Genomic DNA, 23,538 nt, shown 5'->3' with positions numbered 1-23,538 from the left:
GTGGGACCCAAGTACCCCCATCTATTGTCCGGAGGAGTCTGAAGGAAACCAGTTGGACCCAGGTACCCTCACCTATTGTCCGGAGAAGTCTGGAGGAAACCAGTCGGACCCAGGTACCCCCATCTATTGTCCGGAGAAGTCTGGAGAAAACCAGTCGGACCCAGGTACCCCCATCTAATGTTTGGAGAAGTCTGGAGGAAACCAGTGGGACCCAGGTACTCCCATCTAATGTATGGAGAAGTCTGGAGGAAAACAGTCAGACCCAGGTACCACCATCTAATGTCCGGAGAAGTCTGGAGAAAACCAGTCGGACCCAGGTACCCCCATCTAATGTTCGGAGAAGTCTGGAGGAAACCAGTCGTACCCAGGTACCCCCATCTCATGTCTGGAGAAGTCTGGAGGAAAACAGTCAGACCCAGGTACCCCCATCTATTATCCGAAGAAGTCTGTAGGAAACCAGCCGGACCCAGGTACCCCCATCTAATGTCCGTAGAAGTCTGGAGGAAACCAGTCGGACCCAGGTACCCCATCTAATGTCTGGAGAAGTCTGGAGGCAACCAGTTGGACCCAGGTACCCCCATCCAATGTCCGGAGAAGTCTGGAGGAAACCAGTGGGACCCAGGTACCCCCATCTATTGTCCGGGGAAGTTTTGAGGAAACTAGTCGGACCCAGGTACCCCCATCTATTGTCCGGAGAAGTCTGGAGGAAACCAGCGGGACCCAGGTACCCCCATCTAATGTCCGGAGAAGTCTGGAGGAAACCAGTCGGACCCAGGTACCACCATCTAATGTCCAGAGAAGTCTGGAGGAAACCAGTGGTACCCGGGTACCCCCATCTAATGTGCGGAGAAGTCTGGAGGAAACCAGTCGGACCCGGGAACCCCCATCTAATGTCTGGAGAAGTCTGGAGGCAACCAGTGGGACCCAGGTACCCCCATCCAATGCCCAGAGAAGTCTGGAGGAAACCAGTGGGACCCAGGTACCACAATCTATTGTCCGGGGAAGTTTTGAGGAAACTAGTCGGACCCAGGTACCCCCATCTATTGTCCGGAGAAGTCTGGAGGAAACCAGTCAGACCCAGGTACCCCATCTAATGTCTGGAGAAGTCTGGAGGCAACCAGTTGGACCCAGGTACCCCCATCCAATGTCCGGAGAAGTCTGGAGGAAACCAGTGGGACCCAGGTACTCCCATCTAATGTCCGGAGAAGTCTGGAGGAAACCAGTCAGACCCAGGTACCCCATCTAATGTCTGGAGAAGTCTGGAGGCAACCAGTTAGACCCAGGTACCCCCATCCAATGCCCAGAGAAGTCTGGAGGAAACCAGTGGGACCCAGGTACCACAATCTATTGTCCGGGGAAGTTTTGAGGAAACTAGTCGGACCCAGGTACCCCCATCTATTGTCCGGAGAAGTCTGGAGGAAACCAGTCAGACCCAGGTACCCCATCTAATGTCTGGAGAAGTCTGGAGGCAACCAGTTGGACCCAGGTACCCCCATCCAATGTCCGGAGAAGTCTGGAGGAAACCAGTGGGACCCAGGTACTCCCATCTAATGTCCGGAGAAGTCTGGAGGAAACCAGTGGGACCCAGGTACCACCATCTATTGTCCGGGGAAGTTTTGAGGAAACTAGTCGGACCCAGGTACCCCCATCTATTGTCCGGAGAAGTCTGGAGGCAACCAGTTGGACCCAGGTACCCCCATCCAATGTCCGGAGAAGTCTGGAGGAAACCAGTGGGACCCAGGTACCACCATCTATTGTCCGGGGAAGTTTTGAGGAAACTAGTCGGACCCAGGTACCCCCATCTATTGTCCGGAGAAGTCTGGAGGAAACCAGCGGGACCCAGGTACCCCCATCTAATGTCCAGAGAAGTCTGGAGGTAACCAGTCGAGCCAAGGTACCCCCATCTAATGTCCGGAGAAGTCTGGAGGAAACCAGTCAGACCCAGGTAACCCCATCTAATGAAGTCTCGAGGCCACCAGTCGGACCCAGGTACCCCCATCTAAAGTCCAGAGAAGTCTGGAGGAAACCAGTGGTACCTGGGTACCCCCATCTAATGTCCGGAAAAGTCTGGAGGAAACCAGTCGGATCCAGGTACCCCATCTAATGTCTGGAGAAGTCTGGAGGCAACCAGTTGGACCCAGGTACCCCCATCTATTGTCCGGAGAAGTCTGGAGAAAACCAGTGGTACCCGGGTACCCCCATCTAATGTCTGGAGAAGTTTTGAGGAAACTAGTCGGACCCAGGTACCCCATCTATTGTCCGGAGAAGTCTGGAGGAAACCAGCGGGACCCAGGTAACCCCATCTAATGAAGTCTCGAGGCCACCAGTCGGACCCAGGTACCGCCATCTAATGTCTAGAGAAGTCTGGAGGAAACCAGTGGTACCTGGGTACCCCCATCTAATGTCCGGAAAAGTCTGGAGGAAACCAGTCGGATCCAGGTACCCCACCTAATGTCTGGAGAAGTCTGGAGGCAACCAGTTGGACCCAGGTACCCCCATCTATTGTCCGGAGAAGTCTGGAGGAAACCAGTGGTACCCGGGTACCCCCATCTAATGTCTGGAGAAGTTTTGAGGAAACTAGTCGGACCCAGGTACCCCATCTATTGTCCGGAGAAGTCTGTAGGAAACCAGCGGGACCCAGGTACCCCCATCTAATGTCCAGAGAAGTCTGGAGGAAACCAGTCAGACCCGGGTACCCCCATCTAATGTCTGGAGAAGTCTGGAGGAAACCAGTCAGACCCAGGTACCCCCATCTAATGTCTGGAGAAGTCTGGAGGCCACCAGTCGGACCCAGGTACCACCATCTAATGTCCGGAGAAGTCTGGAGGAAACCACTGGGACCCAGGTACCACCATCAATTGTCTGGAGAAGTCTGGCCAGAAGTGGTCTTCCTGGAAGAATTGCACCCAAAAAGCTTCTGACGTGGAAACAAGGCCAACCTATTAAATGATGCAGAAAAACATAGGAACTGGGGGGGGGGGGGGGCAGAAAAATGGCAGCAGGTGCTCTGGACTGAGGAGTCACAATGTGAAATATTTGGCTGTATCAGGAGGCAGCTTGTTGGGGGAAGGGCTGGAGAGTGGTATAATAATGAGGGTCTGCAACTGTGAAGCACGGTGGAGGTCCCTTGCAAGTTTGGGGCTGCATTTCTGCAAATGGAGATTTGGTCAGGCTCAATGGTGTCGTCAATGCTGAGAAATCCAGGCAGATATTTCCCCATCATGCCATACCATCAGGGAGGCACGTGACTGGCCCAAATTTATTCTGCAGCAGGACAACCACCCCAAACATCCAGCCAATGTCATCAAGAACTATCATCAGTGTAAAGAAGAACAAGGAGTCCTGGAAGTGATGGTTTGGCCCCTACAGACCCCCTGATCTCACAATTATGGAGTCGGTCTGGGATGAAGGATTGGAGGCAGCCGACATCCACAGAGGATCTGTGCTTAGACCTCCAAGATGTACATAGAACAACCTACCTGCCATAGAACAACCTACCTGTCAAGTTCCGTCACCTACTGTGTGCAAATCTACCTAGAAGAAGGCGAAGGAGGGCACCCCAAGTATTGATTGGATTTGGATTTCTTCTCATTTACTTTCCATTTTGTTAATTGATAAAAATAAACTATTAACATTTCTATTTCTGAATATTCTTCATTTACAGCATCACAGCTGCCTAAATTTGCACAGTAGTGTATCTAGACTCTGGTCTTCTCTCCTGCACTCCAGGTATTGGATGGGTCAGCTTGGCCAGCACACTTTTCTATGGGATTGAACTTTCCTTTGCTGCTCTGCATTAAAGCGGCGTCTCTCCTCTGCATTGTACGTTGCTGTGATGTGATGGCGCGTTGCTTCCCAGCTGTTCGCAGAGAGCCGGTGACATTTCCACAATAGGCTTGTCTGCCGTGCAGAAAACAGGATTACCACCTCTTGTCCTTCCAGCTCCATCCAGGAGGGGTTATCCACATGCTTTTCTCCTGAGTGCCGGCCTATTTCCGGGGCCGAGACCAGAAATCAGGGCCCCCGGCCTACCGCGCTTTCCTCTCTCTATTGTCCGTTTCCTGTCTGAATGCTCCGTTCTGGTTGGCTCAGGAATTCTGTGACCTCGGAGTTGGGGAATATACAGAATGTAACTTTAGTTTAGTGGATTTATTGATGTTTAATTGTTGTGATGTCTTTGTTTTAGAACGCATTTGTTTATTGCACTTCTGCCTCTACTTTACAGAGAGTCCCGAATAGCCATCGGAGCCCCCACTGTCTGCGAGTCCCGGGGGGGGTTGCAGACCTGTAAGAACATACTTACACCAGATGGATTAATACCTGCGTGCTAAACACTTTGATGCCGATGAAAACTTCTGGTCTGCCACCAATGAATAAATGATGAAAGAATAAACACCATCTGGATCAGGAGAGACTAATCACAGAATGGAGGAGTGAGAGCAGCTGAGAACTCTCTTTGTTCCTTCTGTGTTTGAATTAATAAAGGATCAGTCTACTCAAAAATGATGGATCACTTATGGGTGAGTGTAGGTGAGCTTAAAAACGCACAATGGCTTCTTAAAGTGCAAACTCCATTATAATATTATATAAAAAATAATAAAAAAAAGACACTTTCTGTAAATAAGACCCAATTTGTTCCTAATATAAATGAAGAGCTCCGCGTATTTCTTGTATTTACTTTTCTAGTTGTGTTTTTTTCCAGATCAAACATAAATGCAGCTACTCTCCCCCCCAGCCTGGCGCAACCCTCTTCAAGGAAAGACCAATAGCCCATGTGCACCTAGAATATAAATACAGGCACCCAGCATGCCTAGGGGCACCTCCCCTTGTAATTGGCCAGGGCTGTATGAATATTCATGCTCCCATCTGCATGGCTTCTGCCTACTATCCAGCACTTCCCATAGTTGCTCGGATACAGTGAACATTCAAGATAGCATAAGCAGAACCAGAGCACACTGAGCAGACTACACTAGCTGATCACCGCTCTCAAATTTGCCTAGCTGTCTCCCTGTTAAGCAAAGAAACCAAAAACTATTCTACACTCATCCTAGCACCTACCTAGGAGGGTGGATACAAATATATGTTAAGGTTAATTTTAGCAACTAATAAAATCCAAAGCTAGCAGAATAAAAATCTAAATCCAATCAATATTTGGTGTGACCACCCTTTGCCTTCTTCTAGGTGCACTTGCACCTAAAATAAATTTGGGGCCAATCAGACGCCACACTGATGGTATGGCGTGATGGAGAAGTATCTGCCTGTTTGTCTCAGCATCGAGGACACCATTAATCAAGCAACATTGAGGAGCGTAGATTCAGTGGTCGGGGCAATGTTGAGGCATGTAGACTCAGTGGTCAGGCAACGTTAAGGAGCGTAGACACAGTAGTCGGGGCAACATTGAGGAGCGTAGAAGCAGTGGTCAGGCAACATTGAGGAGCATAGACGCAGGGGTTGGGAAACATTGAGGAGCATAGACGCAGGGGTTGGGAAACATTGAGGAGCATAGACGCAGGGGTTGGGAAACATTAAGGAGCATAGACGCAGTGGTTGGGAAACATTAAGGAGCATAGACGCAGTGGTTGGGAAACATTAAGGAGCATAGACGCAGTGGTCGGGGCAACATTGAGGAGTGCAGACACAGTGGTAGGGCAACGTTGAGGAGCATAGACATAGTGGTCGGGCAACATTGAGGAGCGCAGACACAGTGGTCAAGGGAACATTGAGGACCACGGACACAGTGGTAGCGCAACATTGAGGAGCGTAGATGCAGTGGTTGGGCAACATTGAGGAGCGCAGACACAGTGGTAAGGCAACATTGACGAGCATAGACGCAGTGTTCGGGCAACACTGAGGAGTGTAGATGCTAGGGGTGTTGAAATTAATTGTAGCATCGATGCATCACGATTCGACCACCCACAATGCGGCATCGATGCTACGACTTGCACAAACACTTTTCTGATGTCACCTGCGTGCCAATATATGCCCTGCCTCTGAGTCTGAACTGAATAGAAAGCATCTGAAGGAGCCATGGGCGCTAGCCGTGCCTCTTTTCCCACCCCCCCACTGACGTCATCCCCAGCCGTTTTGAACTGGCTGCCGCGAGACACATGGGGCGAGTGTCCCCCCAACTCCAGATGAATCATGACCCAGTCCCCAGAGCCTTCCTCCTTTGCTCGCCTCACACTGTGCAGTGCACAGGCTGCCTCCATCCTTTTTACAATAGGCTGCTGTGGGAGACGCCAGACAGCCATGATTGTCTTCATTCCTCCTCACAAGCTGCTGCAGGCATCATCATCATCAGGTACTTTGTGAACCAACCATCTTACTGATGAATAAAGAATGGGCTGTCTCCTGTGTACAGCACAGCACCATCTTATCTCTTGTGGCTTAAAGAGTGGACTGGGCATGTAAAGGAAAGCACCAAAAATCTTATCATTTGTGACCATGAAAATTGGGATAAAGGGTTGGCTGTGTGGTGCTGGGAACCTACCTACCCCTGTATAGTATACTACATACATAGTACAATGAACAGTAGTCTTTTTGCAAGGATACAAATGTTGTGAGCTGTTATAGATCTCCTACACCACTTTAAGTAAACAGCTGCCAGCAGTGGTAGTCTTTGTGCAAGGATTTGTGAGAGGAACCCATAGGAGGGTAGGTGCAGTGTTTTGTTTAGCTGACCCTCTCTTGTATCATGTCTGCAGTCTCTGACCCTCTGGTATCATTTCTGCAGTCTCTAACAATCTCCTGTAGTAGGTCTACAGTCTCTGACCCTCTCTTGTATCATGTCCACAGTCTCTGACCCTCTCTTGTATCATGTCGGCAGTCTCTGACCCTTTGCCCTTTTCTAGGTACACTTGCACCTAAAATAAATTTGGGGCCAATCAGATGCCACTCTGATGGAATGGCATGATGGAGAAGTATCTTCCTGTTTGTTTCAGCATTGAGGACACAATTAATCGGGCAACATTGAGGAGCGTAGATGCAGTGGTTGGGCAACACTGAGGAGCGTAGATGCAGTGGTCGGGCAACATTGAGGAGCATAGACACAGTGGTCAGGGCAACATTGAGGAGTGTAGATGCAGTGGTTGGGCAACATTGAGGAGCATAGATGCAGATTGGACAACGTTGAGGAGTGTAGACAAAATGATCAGGGCAATGTTGAGGAGCATAGATGCAGTGGTTGGGAAACATTGAAGAACGTAGACTCAGTGGTCAGGCAATGTTGAGGAGTGTAGACGCAGTGGTCGGGCAAGGTTGAGGATCGTAGATGCAGTGGTCGGGCAAAGTTAAGAAGTGTAGATGCAGTGGTCAGGTAATGTTGAGGAGCGTAGACACAGTGGTCGGACAATGTTAAGGAGCGTAGATGTAGTGGTCGGGCAACGTTAAGGAGCATAGACGCAGTGGTTGGGCAATGTTGAGCTGCGTAGATGCAGTGGTCGGGCGACGTTAAGGAGAGTAGACATAGCAGTCGGGCAACATTGAGAAGCGTAGACGCAGTGGTTGGGCAATGTTGGGAAGCATAGACGCAGTGGTCGGGCAATGTTGAGGAGCATAAATGCAGTGGTCAGGTAACCTGGAGGGGTGAAGACGCTGTGTTTGAGGCAACATTGAAGAGGGTATCCGCAGTGGTCAGGTAACGTCGAAGAGTGCAGACGCAGAGATCGAGTGTCATTAAGGAGCATAGATGCAGTGGTCGGGTAACCTGGAGTGGTATAGACGCCGTGGTCTGGTAACCTGGAGGGGTATAGACGCTGTGGTCTGGTAACCTGGAGGGGTATAGACGCTGTGGTCTGGTAACCTGGAGGGGTATAGACGCTGTGGTCTGGTAACCTGGAGGGGTATAGACGCCGTGGTCTGGTAACCTGGAGGGGTATAGACGCTGTGGTCGGGCAATATTAAAGGCCATAGATGCAGTGGTCGGCCAAGGAAGCTTAAAGTGATTGTAAATGCAAATTTTTTGTTTAAATGACAAACATGTCATACTTACCTCCACTGTGCAGCTCGTTTTGCATAGAGTGGCCCCCGATCCTCCTCTTCTGGGGTCCCCTAGCGGCTCTCGCGACTTCTCTCCACATCTGATAACCCCCTAGGAAAAGCTCTCTCCCGGGGGATTACCTTGCGAGTGCGCTCCTGAGTCCAGCATTCGGCGTCCATAGAGGCCGAATGCAGGACTCGGCCCCGCCCCAGCACCCGCGTCATTGGATTTGATTGACAGCAGCGAGAGCCAATGGCTGAAATGCTATCAATCTATCCAGACAAGAGCTGAGAACCCTGGGCAGAGAGACATCGCATCCCCTAGAGGGGGACCTGCTTGTCACTGTCTCCTGTCATTTTTACTTTTTTGACAATTTACCCGGTACCCATTCACAGGGTGGGGCGGGGGGGATGCGGGATCTGGGTGGGCAAGGATAGTGGGGACGAGGGGGACCCCAAAGCACCCTCCCCATGTTGAGGGCATGTGGCCTGGTATGGTTCAGGAGGGGGGGGGGGTGGACGCTCTCTCACCCTTTTCCTGCGGCCTGCCAGGTTGCGTGCTCAGATAAAGGGTCTGGTATAGATTTTGGGGCGGGCCCACAGCACTTTTTAATTTTATTTTAGCGCAGGATTCCCCTTAATATCCATACCAGACCTGAAGGGCCTGTCTGGGTGGAGTCACTCTCCTAGGTGGAGGCTCCGTCCTGGGTGGAGGCCCTGTCCTGGGAGGAGGCCCAGTCCTGGGTGGAGGCTCTGTCCTGGGTGGAGGCCCCGTCCTGGGTGGAGGCCCCCGTCCTGGGTGGAGGCCCCGTCCTGGGTGGAGGCTCTGTCCTGGGTGGAGGCCCAGTCCTGGGTGGAGGCTCTGTCCTGGGTGGAGGCCCCGTCCTGGATGGAGGCCCCGTCCTGGGTGGAGGCCCAGCCCTGGAATGAGGCCCAGCCCTGGATGGAGGCCCCGTCCTGGGTGGAGGCCCTGCCAAGCCTATCAAGCCCACTCTTTCACCCAGTGAAGGTTCTGGTCCTCTTATTCATCTACAAGTTTAATACAATATCCTGTTTGGGGAGCACCATTTTTCATAAGCCCCCCCAAGGAGGCTACATCAACTAATATCAATAATGATCCAGGTGAAACACCCGGAAACCCAAAGCTGCCAGACAGCAGCACTAACCATGATGTTTATAGTAAGTAACCTTTCTCCTGCTGCCATTCATAGAAGGAAAGTAATGGCCCTACTGATGGCTCGGGGCAGCACAGCCTCTTCTCTATCCTCCAGTTGTTACTCTTATGATCCACTATTTATCTAAACATTATTATTAAAAATATAAAGAGAACTCTTCTCTCCTTGTACCATATCGGCGTATTCAACACGGGACTAGAAATTGCTGAACTTACTCTGAATGTTAATAGAAGACTGGATGAAGCAATATGGCTGGAGCCTGGATTTGCATTAACAAAGAAAAAAATAATGGCTCTCATATTTCTCATATTTATTAAAGTGCTATGGACGAGTAACTAAATTCTCCCTCAGAGGCCCAGCTGCCGGTTCTTCATGAATGCAAATGAGGTACGAGGCTTACACGGAGAAGATTATACAGCAAGAGGCAATTAGCACGTATATTCCAGTCCATACAGCAGAAGCAGGCAACCTGAGGCTCTGCAGCTGTTGTGGAAGTATATATCCCAGCATTCCTTGCAGCCTCTGCTCTAATGTGGGTGTGGGGTGATGGCCATAGAAAAATGATGACTGATCCAGAGTGGAATTATGGGTTCTCACTAGAGGGGACAGCTGCCATGGCATTGTGTCTACTGTACAGCCTCCATGATGACATGTCTACCGCCGCCATGATGACATGTCTACCGCCACTATGATGACATGTCTACCGCCACTATGATGACATGTCTACCGCCGCCATGATGACATGTCTACCGCCGCCATGATGACATGTCTACCGCCGCCATGATGACATGTCTACCGCCGCTATGATGACATGTCTACCGCCGCCATGATGACATGTCTACTGCCGCTATGATGACATGTCTACCACCACCATGATGACATGTCTATCGCTGCCATGATGACATGTCTACCGCTACCATGATGATAATGTATCTACAGCCACCATGATGACATGTCTACCGCCACTATGATAACATGTCTACCGCCGCTATGATGACATGTCTACCGCCGCCATGATGACATGTCTACCGCCGCCATGATGACATGTCTACCGCCGCTATGATGACTTGTCTACCGCTGCCATGATGCAATGGCTACTTCCAGCATATGTATCTGCAAGTGCCATGATGACATGTCTACCGCCGCCATGATGACATGTCTACCGCCGCCATGATGACATGTCTACCGCCGCCATGATGACATGTCTACCGCCGCTATGATGACATGTCTACCGCCGCCATGATGACATGTCTACTGCCGCTATGATGACATGTCTACCACCACCATGATGACATGTCTACCGCTGCCATGATGACATGTCTACCGCTACCATGATGATAATGTATCTACAGCCACCATGATGACATGTCTACCGCCACTATGATAACATGTCTACCGCCGCTATGATGACATGTCTACCGCCGCCATGATGACATGTCTACCGCCGCCATGATGACATGTCTACCGCCGCCATGATGACATGTCTACCGCCGCTATGATGACTTGTCTACCGCTGCCATGATGCAATGGCTACTTCCAGCATATGTATCTGCAAGTGCCATGATGACATGTATCTACAGCCGCCATGATGACATGTCTACAGCCACCATAATGACATGTCTGCTGCCACCATGATGACATGTCTACTGCCACCATGATGACAATGTATCTACAGCCACCATGATGACTTGTCTATTGCCGCCATGATGACATGTCTGCTGCCACCATGATGACATGTCTACAGCCACCATGATGACATGTCTATTGCCGCCATGATGACATGTCTACTGCCACCATGATGACATGTCTACAGCCACCATGATGACATGTCTATTGCCACCATGATGACAATGTGTCTACAGCCACCATGATGACATGTCTACAGCCACCATGATGACATGTCTACTGCCACCATGATGACAATATATCTACAGCCACCATGATGACTTGTCTATTGCCGCCATGATGACATGTCTACCGCTACCATGATGATAATGTATCTACAGCCACCATGATGACATGTCTACCGCCGCTATGATAACATGTCTACCGCCGCTATGATGACATGTCTACCGCCGCCATGATGACATGTCTACCGCCGCCATGATGACATGTCTACCGCCGCTATGATGACATGTCTACCGCCGCCATGATGACATGTCTACCGCCGCTATGATGACTTGTCTACCGCTGCCATGATGCAATGGCTACTTCCAGCATATGTATCTGCAAGTGCCATGATGACATGTATCTACAGCCGCCATGATGACATGTCTACAGCCACCATAATGACATGTCTACTGCCACCATGATGACAATGTATCTACAGCCACCATGATGACTTGTCTATTGCCACCATGATGACATGTCTACAGCCACCATGATGACATGTCTATTGCCACCATGATGACAATGTGTCTACAGCCACCATGATGACATGTCTACAGCCACCATGATGACATGTCTATTGCTGCCATGATGACATGTCTACTGCCACCATGATGACATGTCTACAGCCACCATGATGACTTGTCTATTGCCACCATGATGACATGTCTACAGCCACCATGATGACATGTCTATTGCCACCATGATGACAATGTGTCTACAGCCACCATGATGACATGTCTACAGCCACCATGATGACATGTCTATTGCCACCATGATGACAATGTGTCTACAGCCACCATGATGACATGTCTACAGCCACCATGATGACATGTCTATTGCCACCATGATGACAATTACAGTTGGTCCGAACACACCCCGGTCCGGTTTGCTCCAGAATTCTCGAACATCGCAAATGTTTGGACCCGAACCTATTTAAGTCTATGGGACCCAAGCTTGAAAAATGAAAAGTGCCCATTTTGAAGTCTTATATGCAAGTATTTCGTATAAAAAGGAGTATGGGGGTCCGGGTACCAATTTTAATGAGGCTTAAAGTGAAACAAAATAAAAATAAAAACCCCTTCAATACCGGGCACTTTCACCCCCTTCCTGCCCAGGCTATTTTTCACCTTTCAGCGCTCTCACAGTTTGAATGACAATTACTCGGTAATGTAACACTGTACACATGTGACATTTGTATCATTTTCTTCACACAAATAGAGATTTCTTTTGGTGGTATTTAATCACTGCTGGGTTTTTTATTTTTTACAAAAAAAAAGTGAATATTAAAAAAATAAAAATAAAATTTTTCTTAGTTTCTGTCAGTAAATTTTGTAAATTCGCAATTTTTCTGCTTCACTGATGGGCACTGATGAGGAGGAAATTATGGGCACTAATTAGGTGGCACTTATATGTGGCACTGATGAGCACGGATAGGTGACACTGATGGCCACTGTATACTCCAAGAGGTGGACAAGAGGTACAGTGTCACTGATGCATGCACTGTCACTGCTCACCATCCTTGTGGCCTCCTCAAACGGTGACAGGACAGTGCATGCATCCCTGATCATGCCCCACTGGCGTGGTGAGAAAAAACCGAGCTCCCCTGACCCTGTCCTGGTGCCGTAGTCGCACAGGTACTCATTGATAGCCCTCTGCTGCGTGTGCAGCCGTTGCAGCATGGCCAACGTTGAGTTCCACCTGGTGGGCATGTCACATATAAGGCGGTTCTTGGGCAGGTTCAACTCCTTTTGGAGCTCAGCCAGCCAAGCACAGGCATTAAATGATCGGCGGAAATGCACACAGACTTTCCTGGCCTGCTTCAGGACATCCTGTAAGCCCGGGTACCTGCCCAAGAACCACTGCACCACCAGGTTAAGGACGTGAGCTACACAGGGCACATGGGTCAGTTGTCCCTGTCGGAGGGCGGAGAGGAGGTTGGCGCCATTGTCGCAAACCACCATTCCTGGCTTAAGCTGGCGTGGCGTCAACCACCTGTCGGCCTGCCCCTGCAGAGCTGACAAAACATCCGCCCCAGTGTGGCTCCTGTCCCCCAAACAAACCAGCGCAAGCACGGCATGGCATCGTTTTGCCTGCGTACTTGCGTAGCCCCTGGAACGCCTACGGAGCACCGCTGGTTCTGAGGACAGAGCACTGGAAGAGGCCATGGATGAAGAAGAAGAGGAGGGGGTGGAGGAGAGAGGTGTGTCACAACCAATAGTAGCATTTTGGAGGCGTGGTGGCGGAAAAACCTCCAACACTACTGCACCTTGTCCTGCATCCTTCCCAGCTGCCAGAAGAGTGACCCAATGGGCCGTGAAAGACAGGTAACGTCCCTGTCAATGCCTGCTGGACCATGAGTCAGTGGTAATATGCACCTTACCGCTGACCGCCCTGTCCAGCGAGGCAAGGACATTGCCTTCCACATGCTGGTAGAGAGCCGGAATCGCCTTCCGTTAGAAAAAGTGGCGTTTGGGGACCAGCCACTGAGGAACCACACATTGTACAAACTCATGGAAGGGGGCCGAGTCTACCAACTGAAAAGGCAGCAGTTGAAGTGCTAGCAATTTAGCCAAGCTAACATTCAACCGCTGGGCATGTGGGTGGCTGGGAGTGAACTTCTTTCGCCGGTCCAGCAGCTGGGGCAGGGACATTTGCCTGCTATAATCGGACGTGGGTGTACCACTAGCAGAGTGCCCGGAAGCACTTGGCTGTGACACACCTAATTCTACACCTTCATTCCTCTCAGAGCAGGTTTCAGAGAGGACTGAAGGTCTAGTGGGGTTGGAGATGCCAGCTGATGAGGAGCAAGGAGAGGTCCGCTTTGTTCTTTGGTGTGGGTCTTTGAGGTACGCTTGCCAACGAGCTGCATGGCAGGTCAACATATGCCTGGTCAAGCATGTGGTGCCCAAGCGGCTGATTTTGGCCACGCGAGATATGCTTGAGACATATGTTGCAAATAGCAGCGGTGCGATCTGATGCACTCGTCTCAAAAAAGGCCCACACCAAAGAACTTTTAGAATAACGCGCAGAGGCAGCGCCCTGCACAGGCGGAGCTCTGCGGTGTGATTCAGTCGGTGTGCTGCCCCTAAGCTGACCCCCGGAGGGCATCCTGCCTTGTTGGAGATGTGCCTCCTCCTCCTCTCTCCTACCAGGCACCCACGTGGAGTCAGTGCCCTCATCATCCCCTCCCTCTTCATCGCTGTAGCAAACCTGGCAATATGCTGCAGCTGATGGAACATGACTGCCAGATTGCTGTCCTTCTTGAGCATCCTCTCTCTCTGTGCTCACGCTACTGCCTTCCTCTAGCTGGGTATCATCATCAGAGCCTACAAAACACTGGGCATCCTCCTGGAGCATGTACCCAACACTGTGCTCAAAGAGTTCAGGGGACTCCTCAGGAGGACGTGGTGGGTCTAGGGAAGGAGTCACTGATGATGACATTGAGACGAGGGAAGACGATGCGTTGGCAGCTGCTTTGCTACTACCCTGAGACTGGGTGAGAGAGGATGAGGAGGATGAAGAGGGCTTGGTCATCCACTCTACCAAGTCATTGGCATGTTGCGGCTCAACATGTCCAGCTGCCGAAAATTAGGACAAGTGTGTCCCATGGCCACGTGCTGATGAGGACGATGCACCGCGTCCACGACCAGCACTGTTGTCTCTAGACACAGAGCCTGCTTGCCCTCTTTTATCGGCTCGCGCCTGTCTTCCTCTCCTTGCTGGCCTTCCAGACATGGTAATGGCCTGAAGGGAGATGGGAAAACCAGCAATTGGGTAGCTTTAGGTGCACACTGAGCAGATGACAAAATACACTGACTGTAATTACTGCAGCTGCCTGCCTGTGTTATAGAAACAGAACAACACCAGCAATAAGGGGTAGCTTCAGGTGTATAATGTGCAGGAGGCACACAACACCCACTTTAACTTCTGCAGATGCCTCTATTACAGAAACAGAACACTAGTAATAAAGGGTATCTTCAGGTGTATACTGTGCTGGAGGCACACAACACCCACTTTAAAGAGGAAGTAAACCCTGATGGGTTTACTTCCTCTTTCATTCTCTGCAAAGGTAAAGCATAATGGACTACTATGCATCGCATCGCATCGCATCGCATAGTAGTCCATTATGTGTCACTTACCTGACACAGGAGCCAGCGAAGTCACCGCTGTTCCCTGCAATCCGGCGCATCCATCTTCTCGGTGGGTCTCGCCGCTCCGCCGCTGTCATTCGGCGAAGCCGTTATGACGTCACTCCCGCGCATGCGCACGGGAGCCGCCACTCGCGGCATATCGCCGTTGACCGCGGCGCGCTCAGTGGCGCATGCGCCGTAGACAGTGGTGCCTGTCTTTCGGCAAATATCTCCTAAACCATGTAGGTTTAGGAGAAATTTCTTGGGCCTACAGGTAAGCCTTAATCTAGGTTTACCTGTAGGTCAAAGTGTGTTGTAAGGGTTTACACCCACTTTAACTGCTGCAGATGCCTGTATTACAGAACACCAGCAATAAGGGGTATCTTCAGGTGTATATTGTGCAGGAGGCACACAACACCCATTTTAACAGAGCTAGGTTTGCAAGCCACAAAGACACTGTCCCTGCCTATCCTGCTCTTTCCCTGACCGCTGCAACACACTACACAAGGCCGCCGCACTGACGGCCTTATATAGTGTGGGACGTGTACTTAATCCCCCTGAGCTATAATTGTGGCTCTCCTCGCTTCCGGCGCTGTGATTGGCCAAGCATGCGGGGTCACAGTGCATACTTGGCCAATCATGAGCCAGCAATGCACTGCAATGGCGAAGTGCATTGTGGGCCGTGAGCGCCACACGAATATGGCGCAAACGGCCCACAGAGTTCTGGCTTTGCCGAACGGGTGAACAGCTGGTGTTCGAGTCGAACATGCGTTCGTCTCGAACACCGAGCTCATCCCTAGTGGGCACTGATAGGCAGCACTGGTAGGCACTGATAGGAAGCACAGATGGGCATTGATGGGTGGCACTGATGGGCAGCAGAGATGGGCATTGATGGGCAGCACTGATAGGCGGCACTTATGGACACTGATTAGGTGGCATTGATGAGGAAGCACTAATATGCCACACTTATGGGCACTGATAAAAACTGATAGGCTGTTTTTTTTGTTTTTTTAATCCAAACTTTTTTTATTGACAAGGAAAAAACAAAGTTCTTGTTCATTGTAGAGTTGAAAGGTTTACATGAGAACATCAACACTTTCACTGATCATATGTAAAACATACCCAAAGTTTTATGAAAAAACAAAAACATTAAAAAACAAAAACATAGAGCAAAACAAAACAGAACAGCCCAAGTCCATTGAGAGACAATTACTCAGAACAGTCTCCCTTGTCTACTCTCAGATGTACAGAGTAGAAATTCCTAAACTCGGCCACAACCATCTCTAGGTGGTCTCATAATTGTAACAACCTATCCATCACTACTTGTGGTGGGGCGAGACTTGGCTTATCAAGCCAACTTTGCCAAATGTGATTACATTTTTCTTAACCACTTTTTGATGGCGTTAACCAGGGGTCAAGTCCTGGGGAAAAAAGTGTGGGAACTCCCACCCAAGATCCCCTCCCCCACAAAAAAAAAAAAAGGTACGCTCATATGCATATATATTTCACAGAAAATACAGTACAACATTTATTGTAAAGTGCCAGTTTATAAAAACAAAACAAGTTAACTTGTCAAACAGAATAATCAACACAATGGGTGATGATCTTTCCCTCGCAGGGAATTTCTAACACAAATACACCCTGTTGCAAATTCAAATACAGCAAATTAGAAAATATCCCACAAACTGGAATAACGCTGCCCTTGCCGTGCAAGATTATCGGCAACGAATCAAAAAAACTCACGGATCGGATCATTCCTTGGATCAGAGTCACAGATCGGATCATTTTTCGGATCAGCAAATAATAATTGAATTTGTAAAAACCTGTGAAAATGTCACCACCATATAGTCCCCACTGCAATATACATCTCCCCCACTGCAATATACATCTCCCCCACTGTAATATCCACGTCATCTCCCCCAATAATATTTTGTCTGAGCATGGATGGGTATGGCTGGGTATTAGAAGAATATGTATTGGCAGGGTAAGTATTGGCAGGGTATTGCAGAATATTGGCAGGATAAGCATTGGCAGGGTATTGCAGAGTATTGGCAGGGTATGGCAGATTATTGCTGGGTATTGCAGATTATTGGCAGGACATTGCTGGGTATTGCAGGGTAAGTTTGCAGAGTCTTGTCAGGGTAAGTATTGGCAGGGTAAGTATTGCAGAGTAAGTATCGGCAGGGTATGTATTGCAGAGTATTGGCAGGGTATTGCAGAGTATTGGCAGGGTATGTATTGCAGAGTATTGGCAGGGTATTGCAGAGTATTGGCAGGGTATGTATTGCAGAGTATTGGCAGGGTATTGAAGAGTATTGGCAGGGTAAGTATTGCAGAGTATTGGTGGGGTATTGCAGAGTATTGGCAGAGTAAGTATTGCAGAGTATTGGCAGGGTATGTATTGCAGAGTATTGGCAGGGTATGTATTGCAGAGTATTGGTGGGGTATTGCAGAGTATTGGTGGGGTATTGCAGAGTAGTGGCGGGGTATGTATTGCAGAGTATTGGCGGGGTATGTATTGCAGAGTATTGGCAGGGTATGTATTGCAGAGTATTGGCAGAGTATTGCAGAGTATTGGCAGGGTATTGCAGAGTATTGGCAGGGTATGTATTGGCAGAGTATTGGCACAGTATTGCAGAGTATTGGCACAGTATTACAGAGTATTGGCCCAGTATTGCAGAGTATTGATAGGGTATTGCAGAGTATTGGCAGGGTATGTATTGCAGAGTATTGGCAGGGTATTGCAGAGTATTGGCAGGGTATGTATTGGCAGAGTATTGGCACAGTATTGCAGAGTATTTGCACAGTATTGCAGAGTATTGGCCCAGTATTGCAGAGTATTGATAGGGTATTGCAGAGTATTGGCAGGGTATTGCAGAGTATTGGCAGGGTATTGCAGAGTATTGATAGGGTATTGCAGAGTATTGGCAGGATATTGCAGAGTATTGGCAGGGTATGGCAGGGTATGTATTGCAGAGTATTGGCAGGGTATTGCAGAGTATTGATAGGGTATTGCAGAGCATTGGCAGGATATTGCAGAGTATTGGCAGGGTATGGCAGGGTATGTATTGCAGAGTATTGGCAGGGTATTGCAGAGTATTGATAGGGTATTGCAGAGTATTGATAGGGTATTGCGGAGTGCAACTTACACACTAGTGACTAACCTGGTATCTTCTTCCCTTCTGTTCTCGGGAGAGAAGTAAACTGGAAGCAGTGCAGCGGTTGTGGCCCCAGGAGGCCAGGACTGTCTGGCACTGGGTAGAGGGGAGGGAGGGGACAGTCCATATCCAAGCAGGCGCGCAGCGTGTGTCACACTGCCCACTGACTCGTGCCAGTGCGTGCCCACGTGTACGGCCGACGTCATGTGACCAGTTGCTAGCAACCAGTCACTCGGGCGGCAGAGGAGCGGTGGCGGACTACGCGCTGCATAGCCTCAGCTCTCAGGCGGCTAATGGGAACGGCGTTACCGTTGTGGAAATAGTACGGGAACGCCGTTCCCATGCGTTCCTGCAGGACTCGAGCCCTGGCGATAAGCCAACTGCTCTCTAAGAAGGGAAGTAAAGTTGGCGATCCTTGCACCTTGGAAGGCACGGTGGGCACCAACCAAAATCAGGCGATCGGCTTTCTAGCTAGGTACAATAACCTGGACACCATAATATAAATATCATTTGGATACATTCCAGTATCAGAAAGCACACCAGGGGATCAAGAGATCAGAGATCAAGAGATCAGAAATAACCTGCACTATCTACGCCCAATATCGGGCAAGTTTCGGGCCGCGCCATATAACGTGTATAAAGTCCCCCCTGACCATCGAGCACTTTGGACATAAGGGAGAACCTCTTCCTCTCAATAATATAGCTTATCAGGTGGGATAGGCTCTGTGTAAGATAAATAATTGGGAGAGTTTATGTGCCACTGACACCGACGTGGCCGGGAGCACCTCTAGGGCCAAATCCCATTGATTACCATCTATGGCTCCGAGATCAGTGACCCAATGCAAAGCATTCTCTATATGGTGCTGGGGCCAAGCAGCCGAATTCTCATATATAGAATGTATCGGGGGAAGTTGCTCAGCAGAGGACCCAGAAGCAAGTGGAGGTCACTGAAGTAGCAGTGTAGTAGTAACTTGTAGCAGCAATGCAGTAGCAGTGTAGCAGTGGTGTAGTAGCAGGGTAGTAGTGGTGTAGTAGCCTTGTAGCAGTGGTGTAGTAGTTGTGCTTACTTCAGTGGTTTCCAGCTTCCAGGGGGCTTCCAGGGGCATTGTCCAGGTCAGGTATATACAACGTTACATTTGTCTAAGTTGGACATAAAAGACTGATGCCTGGACTTTTTTGGCTCCTCTGCCTATGGAATGGGCTACAAGACCCTCACTAAGAAGCTTGGTGAGAAGAGACAACTGTTGTAGCGATTTATTCGCAAATAGAAGAAATACAAAATAATCATCAATTGTCCTCAGTCTGGAGCTCCATGCAAGATTTCTCCTCATGGGGTGAGGATGGTCATGAGAAAAGTGAGGGATCTGCCCAGAACTACATGGGAGGAGCTTGTGAAGGATCTCAAGGCAGTTGGGACCCCAGTCACCAAACAAACCATTGGTAACACAATACACCACCATGGATTGAAATCCTGCAGTGTCCGCAAGGTCCCCCTCCTCAGGAAGACACATGTACAGGTCCCCCTCCTCAGGAAGACACATGTACAGGTCCCCCTCCTCAGGAAGACACATGTACAGGTCCCCCTCCTCAGGAAGACACGTGTACAGGTCCCCCTCCTCAGGAAGACACATGTACAGGTCCTCCTCCTCGGGAAGACACATGTACAGGTCCTCCTCCTCAGGAAGACACATGTACAGGTCCCCCTCCTCAGGAAGACACATGTACAGGTCCTCCTCCTCAGGAAGACACATGTACAGGTCCCCCTCCTCAGGAAGACACATGTACAGGTCCCCCTCCTCAGGAAGACACATGTACAGGTCCCCCTCCTCAGGAAGACACATGTACAGGTCCCCCTCCTCAGGAAGACACATGTACAGGTCCCCCTCCTCAGCAAGACACATGTACAGGTCCCCCTCCTCAGGAAGACACATGTACAGGTCCTCCTCCTCAGGAAGACACATGTACAGGTCCCCCTCCTCAGGAAGACACATGTACAGGTCCCCCTCCTCAGGAAGACACATGTACAGGTCCCCCTCCTCAGGAAGACACATGTACAGGTCCCCCTCCTCAGGAAGACACATGTACAGGTCCCCCTCCTCAGCAAGACACATGTACAAGTCCCCCTCCTCAGGAAGACACATGTACAGGTCCTCCTCCTCAGGAAGACACATGTACAGGTCCCCCTCCTCAGGAAGACACATGTACAGGTCCCCCTCCTCAGGAAGACACATGTACAAGTCCCCCTCCTCAGGAAGACACATGTACAGGTCCTCCTCCTCAGGAAGACACATGTACAGGTCCCCCTCCTCAGGAAGACACATGTACAGGTCCCCCTCCTCAGGAAGACACATGTACAGGTCCCCATCCTCAGGAAGACACATGTACAGGTCCCCCTCCTCAGCAAGACACATGTACAAGTCCCCCTCCTCAGGAAGACACGTGTACAGGTCCCCCTCCTCAGGAAGACACATGTACAGGTCCCCCTCCTCAGGAAGACACATATAGAGGCCCCTCGGAGGTTTGCCAATGAAGATCTAAATGATTCACAGAAGGATTGGGAGAAAGTGCTGTGGTCAGATGAGACCAAAATTCAGCTGTTTGGTGTTCGGAGGAAGAAAAATACTGACTATGACCCTAAGAACACCATCCCTACAGTCACACACAGAGGAGGGAACATGAACACCATCCCTACAGTCACACACGGAGGAGGGAACATGAACACCATCCCTACAGTCACACACGGAGGTGGGAACATGAACACCATCCCTACAGTCACACACGGAGGTGGGAACATGAACACCATCCCTACAGTCACACACGGAGGTGGGAACATGAACACCATCCCTACAGTCACACATGGAGGTGGGAACATGAACACCATCCCTACAGTCACACACGGAGGGGGGAACATGAACACCATCCCTACAGTCACACACGGAGGGGGGAACATGAACACCATCCCTACAGTCACACACTGAGGTGGGAACATGAACACCATCCCTACAGTCACACACCGAGGTGGGAACATGAACACCATCCCTACAGTCACACACGGAGGTGGGAACATGAACACCATCCCTACAGTCACACACGGAGGGGGGAACATGAACACCATCCCTACAGTCACACACGGAGGGGGGAACATGAACACCATCCCTACAGTCACACACGGAGGTGGGAACATGAACACCATCCCTACAGTCACACACGGAGGTGGGAACATGAACACCATCCCTACAGTCACACACGGAGGTGGGAACATGAACACCATCCCTACAGTCACACACAGAGGTGGGAACATGAACACCATCCCTACAGTCACACACGGAGGTGGGAACATGAACACCATCCCTACAGTCACACACGGAGGTGGGAACATGAACACCATCCCTACAGTCACACACGGAGAGGGGAACATGAACACCATCCCTACAGTCACACACGGAGAGGGGAACATGATACTTTGGGGCTGTTTCTCTGATAAAGGTCCAGGCCAACTTTGCCGCATTGAGGAGCCAATGGACGGGGTCATGTATTGTAAGATCTTGGGTGAGAACCTTCTTCCCTCATCCAGAACACTGAAGATGGGTCATGGATGGGTCTTCCAGCATGACAATGACCCAAAACATACCACCAAGGCAACAAGGGAGTGGCTCAAGAAGAAGCACATGAAGGTCATGGAGTGGCCTAGCCAGTCTCCAGACCTTAATCCTATAGAAAATGTATGGAGGAGCTGAAACTTCAAGTTGTCAAGAGACCTTCAGGATTTAGAGAAGATCTGTAGAGAAGAGAGGAGAAAATCCCTCCTGAGATGTGTGGAAACCTGATCACCACCTACAAGAAACGTCTGACCTCTGTGATCACCAACAAGGGTTTCTCCACCAACTACTAAGTCATGTTTTGCTTGGGGGTCAAATACTTATTTTACTCACTGAACTGCAGCTCCATTTATAACATTTGTATTGTGTGTTTTCTGGATTTTGGTTGATCTTCTGTCTCTATCATATAAAATACACCTCTGATAAGAATTATAGACCCTCCATTTCTATGTAAGTGGGCAAAACTACACAATCTGCAGGGCAGACGATTGTTATTTGCCCCCCATGGTGTATTTCCGGCCGTCACTGAATTATCTCTGTTATTTATCCTCCGGCTGCCTCTGACCTCCCGGCCACCATATTACCATACATTGGAAGCGGTTACAATCCTCCATTCGGTGTAATTATCAGACATGTTTGGACTGACTCCGGATTTGTCGGCATCAATCTCCCAGTCTGTGGCGGTCGGTGAATCCCCCGATAACACCGCTCTGTACATCAAGTGTAAATGTGATAAAAGCCGGCCTGTCACTCACTAAGCGGATGAAATTGGCGGTGGAGATCTGTCTGTGTATACACGGGACACATCCATCTTCAATTCACACATTTGCTCGGAGAACACGGCGAGCGCGGCGCCCTCAGTGCAGGACCGCCCATCATAATAATTCACACCGCAGTCATGCATGAAGACAATCTGCTAATCCCGGGAGGGCGTGATTCCTCCAACGTGTCCATCCATGTAACAGAGCGCCAAAGTATCCGACCAAACCGTATCCTACAGATCATGAATTATGGATGAGAGCGCGGGGATTTACATGGAGGCGCCGCGCCGCCATCGCTCCGAACATCATCCCCGCGCTTGGCAGATATTTTCAGTAATACCAACTTTGCGACTTTCCATTCTCATTTTTACACATAAAGTCATCCAATAAAATCCCACATCAGATTTACCGATAACTTCCCACCCTCCTACCTTAATACCGGGCACTTTCATCCCTTCCTGCCCCCCACCTTAATACCGGGCACTTTCATCCCTTCCTGCCCCCCCACCTTAATACAGGGCACTTTCACCCCCTTCCTGCCCCCCCACCTTAATACCGGGCACTTTCACCCCTTCCTGCCCCCCACCTTAATACCGGGCACTTTCACCCCCTTCCTGCCCTCCCATCTTAATACCAGGGACTTTCATCCCTTCCTGCCCCCCCACCTTAATACAGGGCACTTTCACCCCCTTCCTGCCCCCCCACCTTAATACCAGGGACTTTCATCCCTTCCTGCCCCCCCACCTTAATACAGGGCACTTTCACCCCCTTCCTGCCCCCCCACCTTAATACCAGGGACTTTCATCCCTTCCTGCCCCCCCACCTTAATACAGGGCACTTTCACCCCC

Source organism: Lithobates pipiens, unplaced genomic scaffold (genome assembly GCF_037356315.1).
Source record: "Lithobates pipiens isolate NorthernLeopardFrog02 unplaced genomic scaffold, aLitPip1_a1.2 Scaffold_162, whole genome shotgun sequence".
NCBI lineage: Eukaryota > Metazoa > Chordata > Amphibia > Anura > Ranidae > Lithobates > Lithobates pipiens.
Note: the sequence above shows the minus strand (reverse complement) of the source record.